The sequence below is a fragment of the Numida meleagris genome, chromosome 12, assembly GCF_002078875.1.
Source record: "Numida meleagris isolate 19003 breed g44 Domestic line chromosome 12, NumMel1.0, whole genome shotgun sequence".
In the NCBI taxonomy this organism is placed as follows: domain Eukaryota; kingdom Metazoa; phylum Chordata; class Aves; order Galliformes; family Numididae; genus Numida; species Numida meleagris.
Window position 1 is genome coordinate 9,028,927 of NC_034420.1, and position 9,081 is coordinate 9,038,007.

A 9,081-nucleotide genomic window follows, 5' to 3' on the forward strand; every position below is an offset into this window, starting at 1 on the left:
CCCCCCAGAAAAAAAAAGATGCTGTGAAACAACAAATGTTTCCATGGCAACTTTGGAGCCACTTGCAATGGAGGACAACGCTGCTGTTTCCTTCCTGCTACCGTGTGAGTTTGTAGGGGCTGACACCACTTTGTGCCATCTCAGAGCTGGAAGAGCTATGGGAACAGAGCAGGTATTTCTCATGGAAACAAAGACATGCAACACGATGTGTCACTCCTTGAAGGGAAAACCATCCATGCCATTGCAAATCAGAAGCTGGTCAGAGGATTGTGGGGACCCACCAGTAAGACGACTGGTGGTTTGAAATTATTACATAGCTCCCAAAGCCAAGCAGCTGAGAAATTTTAGCATGACAGTGACAATCCCAACAACGTTTGGCGGAGATCTTCCTCCAACAGTGTGGCACCTTGCTTTGGGCATGTAAGATTAAGTGGTTTCTCACTCCCTCTGGCTTTTCGGTTGATATAACACTGAGCAGTGTGTTTGTGCAGTGTATGGGTGGGGACATATGAACATGTACTACTGTTCAAAAAGGGAAAGACAGAATGAAAGAGAAGGACAAAGCCATCCAGAGAACACAGCTGTTTGCTCGAATACTTCCTTTTGAAAGGCTACAGTCAGTCCCACCCCAGTGCATTATAAAGCAAAATAGAGCTCATAAATAATAAAAATAATAAAAGCAAAGGTCATAAATCTCCAGCATCCTCCAGATGCTGTTGGGGAAGAGAAGGCAAGGAGGGATCTGCCAGCCCCAAGCTGAGGGGTGTGAACAAAAGCTGAGACCCCCATGAATGGAGACTAGAAAACTTCAAGGGCAGAGGATGGATTTCAGTGCAAAGGGCTACTAGAGCTCTGCCAGAGCAAAAGGCAAGGGACAATTGCATGCACATGTAACTGGCAGGGCAGGGCAGAGAGAGACAACTCTGTGCTTATGAAGAGCAAAAGCCCTTGAAGACTCCAGCAGGTAAGTCCATATGTTTTACACCTCACTATCACCCTTCCAGTACAGGTGAGTTTTGTTCTCAAGGGCAAGTATGAACTAAACCTCCTAGTTCCATACAATCGCATACACTGAGACACCCACTGGACATAAAACAGTAGGTTTTTAAGAGCAACAATCTTAAAAATAAACCAGCCTTCATTCAAGTACAGAAGCAAAAGCATTTCAAGAAGGACTTCTGATCTCTTCTTTCCTGCCACTGAATCTCCTGTGAATAGCATATCTGCAGTTCTGAAATATAGCATATTATTATATTTTGTCTTGGCAACAGAAGTCCACCTACTCAGCCAATTTTTTACTTATTCCATGCTGCTAGAACACTTCATCCTAAAGGCAATTATACTTTCTTTATATGTCATCATACATTTATGTACATTAACCTTGTGCTAAATTCCAAAGGCTAGAAACAACCACCTAAATCATGCTAATTAAGACAAATTACTGGAATGCTTTGAAGAACGCTGGGAAATGCATTTTGCTGCATACTACAGTAATGAAAACAAAGCTCAATTCCATAACACTTATTAGCTCTTATTTCAACCCTTTATTTTTTCCTAATCTTTTTTAGCCCTCCTTCCCCTTTCTCAGGGATGCAATTTAAATTAATTTCCCCACCAAGATCCCAGAGCAAGTACATCCATGCTAGAAGTTGGCCGCTATGGAGAAGTTAATGGGCCAAATTCATCCCCAGGTATAACACCTGAGTTCTGCAGAGCTGCATCATGATGAATACAGCTCAGGTTTGGGAGATGCACGCTCCTTATTTTTCTATGCTCTGTGCTTTGTAGACATCACAAGCAGACAAAAAAGCGGCAGAAGCCAGCCCACTGAGATGAAGACTACTCCCAGCTGAGAGATCTACTTCAGCTGGCTTCATTATGACCTCTCTGTAAGGGGACTTGGTGGTGGAAACAAAGGCAAGAATACAGGAACGGTGCAATGCCAGAGCAAGCAAAGAGCTTAAGCAACACAAATTTAATTGCTTTAGCCTTCAGAAGACACTTCATGATCCTACAGGCCCAATTCCTCTGCTTCAGGTATTTATCAAAAATTGGGTTAGCTCCAGATTGCATGTGCAATACATTAAACAGGTGGCTGTCCTCCAGTAGTAAAGTGTAACAGTAGGACATAAGAAATACACACAGCAATAGGCCTCAGGGCAATTCTACCTCTCCATTTATTAAGAGAAAGGAAACAACTTCCTACCCCCAGCCTGCCTGAGCAGCCCAACACTCCAAAGGCTTTAAATGTAGGGAAGGAAGCAGCATGAAGGGAGGGTAGACAAAAGGAAATAAAGAGCCTCTGCAAGAAATCAGTATGGGACTATCCATGCCATGCTGAGCATGTAATAGAAATTAATTTTCTCCTGGAAAAAGATCCTGTAATTAGACCTTTGTGTCACCTTTTTCTGTTTGCCATATAATCGAGCTTGAAGTTGCTGCTCTAGGAGCAAACTTGTACCAGGGCCTCCCTCCCCCCTCTGAAATTAAAGGAGAGATAATCTATAATCATCAAAAAGAAGATAATAGATGCTGACTGCTCCTTAAAAGTCGTTCTTGAGTTTTTCTTTCCGAGCAGAAGCTAAACAGTGTCTACTGTTATTCATTAAGCAGTCAGCATCCTCCTCTGAAGAGCTGACGTCAGTCGGCAGCCTAGGACCTGCAATTATCATCCCTCGCCATTGAAGTGGATGGCTGCTTAGTTACAGCACGACACACATCTGAAAGGATCTGGCTGACACCAGCTGCCCTCCTTCAAAAAGTTTCAAGTGGGAGGTAAAGAACGAGAACGAGTGAAATTTAATAATTTTTGACCTCAGAAAAACTTTCACCAGGCCACATGATTTTCCCACCCTTACTTCCCTCACAGGGCATATCAATTCATTGCTTGCGGGAAGGAAAATGAGTAATAGTCAATTTAAAGTCAGTTCAGATAAGCATCAGAGCTTCTACATCTGTATCTAAACTCTAGACCTTAGGAGTATTTCAAAGCTGTGCTCATCAACACACAATGAGAAAGCAAAGGCAGCTTTGCAAACTGCTGAGAAAATTCCCAGCAAAGCTTCTTCATGCCCATGGACAACAGTGGGTTCAGAATAGAGTTTCCAGGATTGGTCTAGTGTTGAAATGACAAACAGGACAAAGGCGTGTTGGTAGGAAAGCTAAGAACACCCACGGTTGGAGCCCAGAAACATCATGGAGAGCAGCTAGGATTCTCTGCTGTGAGCTCCACTGCATCCCACCTGGATGTTGGAACCCGGCTGGACCAGGTTCCCTTCCAGATATCTTACAGATACCCAAGCTAGCCTACAAGAGTGAAGGTGCAGAGAAACCACAAGGATACCAAAAAGCACCTGCAAGACTACCTTTAACACCTTAAAACCTCCACTCCATTGAGCACCAGTGCTTATTAGCTTTTTTCCCCAGTTCTATTAGAGAACTCTTGCTTGTCCTTAAAATAAGATCTGGCAAGACACAGAGCAGAGAATGAACCTGGGTCACACAGAGAGACAAGAAATCACAAGAGCTCCTCACTGCAATTAACAGGCAGGTGGGCGAGCATGGCAGAGTGGAGCTGGAGAAGAGGAACAGGTGATGCTGGAAAAAGGACAAAGCAAAGACTGTGAAGGTGACTCTCTAAATACCATTTTCCCAGCATTTCCACTCTTACACAACCAGAGCCAGGATTCTTGATCACTTTTGGCACAGGATAAAAACTTCATCCACCATTTATATGGGGATGATATTCAGCCTGGCCTGTTTAATGTGCAAGTTGCACCCAAAACAGGCTGTAGGATGCAGCTTTGAAAAAATGACAAAATATATTGTTTTATAACTGCCAAGGGAGAGGGTGTGCTTTGCATGTGTAGTAAATCAGAGGCTGATGATGGTTTCTACCTTACACCTTGCATTATATCACCCATTCTTCTTCCATGACACTTTCCCCTAACGACTCACATTTGTTTGATGAATATCTAAACTCTATCAGACATTCCTACTCTTGTTCCTTTCGAGCCATCTTACTAACATTTGGTTGCTATTAACTTCAATACATAATAGCCTGGTATTTGCATTCATTGCACTGAACCATTCATCATGCATGCTTATTTTTTTGCTTTGTTTTTGAGACAAGTACAATTATCCAACTGCTGCAAGGGCTTAATTATCTACCTATTCTACATTTTTCACTATTAGGTAAGCACGAATTTAAACAACAGTATTGTTTAGTGCATAGGGCTGGGCTCTCCTTTTTTCTCTGGACGCTCTTATTGCTGTTGTGCTGTTGCTGAAAGAGTATCAGAAAATGCTGGAGCTATGTGGTAGAAATGAACAAAACCAGTGATTTATACCCACACAGAAACAGACCCCCAATTTCTAAGTTGTTTCTGTGCTTAATAGTGCAGGATTCCTTGCTAGGATTATTAGAGATACCTGAGCAATAGAGGTGCCAAAGGATGCCTAATGCTTAAGAAATCCCTTTGGACATTTTACTGATGGTATACAGTCAGATTATATTGTGTCAGACAGATCCTCACTGTTTTATACTCAGTAGAGATGACATGAATCACTTCATTCTCCATTGAAATTCAGTATCTGCTGGATAGAAAGCAGGATATAGATTTTCTTTCAGGGCATTATGTGAATAGAAATAAAGACGAATTCTATAAACCATTGAAATTACAGGTGGACTGCAACAAAGCAAAACACAGTCTGACTGGGACATCATCGCTGCAAACCATGCTACAGGAGAACTGGTAACTCTGCTTTGACAGGACCTTGCCTACGTGAGCAAACCCAGGGAGCAAGGCGGAAGGATGTGAGGTGACATGGATTTTCCAGTACTGTGGGAACCAGGGCACTTACTATCCAGATCAGTCTGAACTGAAATTAGTAAGACAGGATGAGTCATCCTTCCACATCCTGTTGCACTTCAGAAGGTCATTTAATTAACAGCGCAGTGCCAGAAAGGTCGTGCAGATGGGATTACTGCATGCTAAGTGCTTGCTGTGCAGGAAGCTCCATTTGGGAACAAGCAGGCCTCAGTGCTCCTCTCCAGCATGCCCGACCCCATCAAGAAGTTGCTTCTGAGGAGACCACCTTGCTGAAAATAATCTGAGGTGCTTTTTTTTTTTTCCTCCTTTTTCTTGGCAGGTTATTTTTAGCCTAGATCCTTCTAGCGACCTCCTTCACAGCTCAGCCTGATGGAGGCCTGCGCTGCCAAAAACAAAGTGGCAGCGAGCTGCAGCACAGAAGTGGGAACAGGGAAACATTTAGCTGAACAGCCTCATTTTCTGCACAGAGGTCCACATCCTTCTCTTAGTCACAGGTCACTTCTGCTTAGAGAGATCTGGCACAGTGAAAGACTCGGGGAAGATGACAACCAGGTTGTGTTAATTCAGGTGTTCAGGCTGCTCTTCTGAATCAGAGATGGGCACATGACTAAGCTTCCCTGGATGATTTATGCTGTCTCAAAGGGTATTTTGTGGAGACATGACATATAATAGACTAGGAGGAAGTTGAGCGCAGTGTTTTGAGAAGAGATCTCCTGCGTTACAATTTGTGTTGTGCTTAAGCACTGCTAAGGCATCTGAAAATAATTCAGGGAGTTGGGGAACTGCTGTGTCTGTCAGTTCCTGAAGAGTTGAGTCATGTATCAGATCCAATCTCTAACCCGTATCAACAGCCTAAGCAGACGAATTAGGCCAAGCTGATACCAAGCAGTTCCTGACAGGGCATCCAACTTGAAGACAACGTGCTCACAAAAGCAGAGACATCAGCGCAGTTGCTTACTCCTGTATTTCTTGCAGAGATCCCACTGCAGCACAGCCTCTTTTCAGGCTGCATTACACACAACCAGGCTACAAAGGGACCAGAGAGACCAAGCAGCTTGCAGTGATGCGCAGTGTCATCTGGTCACAGAGGCAGCAGTCAGGCAGAAGGCCATCCCTGAAGGCCTGCGCTGTCTTCCTCAATTTACCCCAGCCACTCACCAGGCCCCAGATGTCTGGGAGCTTTATGGCTTGCTATAGCCTTGCAAGTGAGCTGAAGGGCATACAGGAGTCTGATCTGTTCAGCAAGGGAGAGTTAGCTCCCCGGTCACAGAGTAGTTTATCAGGCCAATGGCTAAGCTTGTCAATAGGTGACAAGTGAGAGAAAGAATACGCAGGACTCTCCAGAGCTGCTTTCAGGAGACCAGCAAGACTTATCACACAGCTGCTGTTATATCAGGGGGAAAAAAAAACAAAAACTACAGAAGATTTAAAAATGGGAACTGCTTTCTCTTTCTGTAATACTTCTGTTTCACCCCAGAACTTGCTACACTGCACTATGACTGAACTCTGGATGCGCTTTTATTCCATTTCTCAGTGCCTGGAAAATTGCTCCCAATGTGCTCAGCAAGCACAGGCACAAGCGGTTGACTGCAAATCCAAGTAATAAGACAAGACGCTCAATTTCTCATGGCAATACCCTTCAGATGGAAATAGTCAGTATCTTTGTATGCCCCAATACAACCAGTGCAATATCTACAGCATGTCCATGGATACCAGCATAATAGTTTGTGGGGTCAAGTTAACCAGCAAGGAGCCCTGAAGACCAACTGGTGATGCCTGCTTGCACGTGGCCTGTTCACCTCAGCAGCAGCCTCCTGTTAAGAGAATGAAACTGGATAGGAATGGCTGAGCCATTAGATCTGTGAGGGCCAGAGGGTGCCCTGTGGTTGCAGTATTCCAGGTTCATCCATACCTCTTCAAGTCAAAACACCTTCCAAGTATTGCCCCATTCCTTCAGGTTTTCAAATTTTAGAACTTTTCATCTTGTGTCGCTCGAGTTCACCAAAAAGCTAAAATTGCTTTAATTGTTCATTTGCTATTCCCCCAGCACCCAGTTATCCTTACAGCCTTCTCCATTTACATTCTTATTCTAATCACTTTTTTTTATCCTTCCAGCTTCAGCATGTTTTGCAGTTTTAAAATCACTTCTTTTTATTGGATCAGTATCTTCCTGTTCTATATTTGTGCTTGCAAACACAGACACCTGCGTACACACCCACACTCTGATTCAATCTTTGTTTCGTTTTCTTGGTTCATTTCACACTTTCATTTGTCTCTCACCCTTCTTCAGTCCAATTTCATGTATTCTCTTTATTGCTGGAGACTTAATTTTGTTGCTCATTTCGTATCTGACTCCTATCTGCCTATACTCTCCCATCTTTCAAAGGCTTGTTTATCTCTACACATTTCACTTTATTCTTTGTCCCTCTGTGATGCAAGCAGAGAGAATTCAATTCATTTTCTCCCCTCGTCTGTACTGTTTCATGTTCCCGAGGACACACAACACTGATGTCTCTTCTTGCTAGAAGAAGCACAGAACATCCTGTCCTAACAACACATTAGGCATTTCATGAAAGCAATTGTTTTGTTGTTATCTGCACTGATTTATCACTGTGCCTTTATGTGATGCTCAGAACTAGGATGTAGAAAGACGGGACATCAACTTGTGATACTTGCAGAAGAGCTGCATTTATTTTTGGTAGTTTGTCTGGGACATAAGAGCAGTTGATATTAAAATGGCCCATTCACTTGGATTTGCCATTCAGCTGGCTAGCAGCTGTAGACTACTTTTTGCAGACTTACTGAACTATTTTAGTTCAATTACCTGTTCCCCTGACTCGGACTGCAGGTTAAGTCTGAGCTCCCTTTTATGTAGTACGTGCAAATGATCCTCATTGCTTGCACTCATCCTGACCCGAACAGCATGCAGCTTTTAGCAGGAAATCATTTTAGTTACTCTGAGGTATAAACTTGTATACTTCTGCCTGACAGATTTTCAGGCTAATTTAGTTACCATCTTGCTTTTATAACCCCAAGTTTTATTTTATGCTTACCACCTGCCTTTGGCGACAGGAGCTACCTGCAGGTTGATTTACCAGCTTAAAGATTAGTTTGTTACAGGGGAAGCACAGGCATCTAATGACAATTTCCCAATCATCACAATATGCTGGCAATGTAAATCTTTAAAAAGGGAGAGGGAAGGCCAGCAGGAGGTTTGTTTATCATCCTTAAAGGCTCAAGTGAGATAAACCTTTTCTCAAACTGCAGGAGTAGCTCCAAGTACGGCTAAGGGGAGATCTGGGAGCAAAGCTGCAATAACATCTGAGTGCTGCCAGGAACAGGGTCTGCTCTTTGTTGCTGGATGGCCATACCAAAGACAAACAATACTTGTGCACAGATGCATGTTATGTTTAAATTATTCACCGTGTTCTCATTTCACTAAATAAGGGCATTCAAGCTGACATCTCAGAATTGCTGGCACCCAGACTCAAAGTAGCCTTATCTACAGATTTTTTGAATAAACGTTTTCTCTCTAACCTCAATGATTGCCCTTCTGGTTAATTTCAAACTTCAGGAAGATGAGAAGAGAGCAGAGAGTACATTAGTGATAAAAGTGGGGCTGAAAAATATAGGTGTGTAATTTTGAATTGTGAAAAAGTCTTCATGATGTTCCAGAATGCATGGACAATGAAGGAAACCCAAAACTGATTTGGAAATATTGATATGACAATATTAATTTTGAGCTCCCACAAACAGCTTCCATTAAAGACTATTTCCCATAATGAGCTGCAAGTCTACTATTAGGAAAAACAAAAAACTAAATGACCATAGAAAACCACAACTAGATAGTGGGCTTTCCCTGAGAGATGAAGTATCAAGTCCAAAGTATCTCTTTTGTTCCTGATTGCTGCCTAGGAACCTGAAGCATCCACTCCAGGTGGATGCCAAGAAGTGAACATCTCACCTGTGCAGGTAAATCATTAAAATTATGTTTAATGGATGTGTGATGTAGAGAATGATGTCCCCTACTTCTGTTTTGCACTGCCAGATTGAAAGCACTATAATTAGATTATATATGCTGGCAAGTAACGACTGTATTGGAAATTGGTGAGGATAAACAGAGCCTTTACCTCACCAAGACCTACCAGGAGGTACCATGGGCTTGACAAACACTGCATATGCTGTAAGGAGCACGTGCTATGCACACAAGCTTTATTTTGCAATTCCATCTCCGTACCAAACACTTGAA

The 9,081-nt window shown here is 42.9% G+C and overlaps 1 long non-coding RNA gene across 2 annotated transcripts; it reads left to right on the top strand.

Annotated features, from left to right (window-relative positions):
- On the top strand, nt 54-9,081 carry LOC110405541. 2 transcript variants are annotated; one of them, XR_002442933.1, is made up of 4 exons: nt 54-172; nt 1,789-2,037; nt 2,611-2,775; nt 4,684-9,081. It is a non-coding gene; the product is annotated as an uncharacterized LOC110405541 (long non-coding RNA). The 2 variants fall into 2 exon arrangements; XR_002442934.1 differs by lacking the exon at nt 2,611-2,775.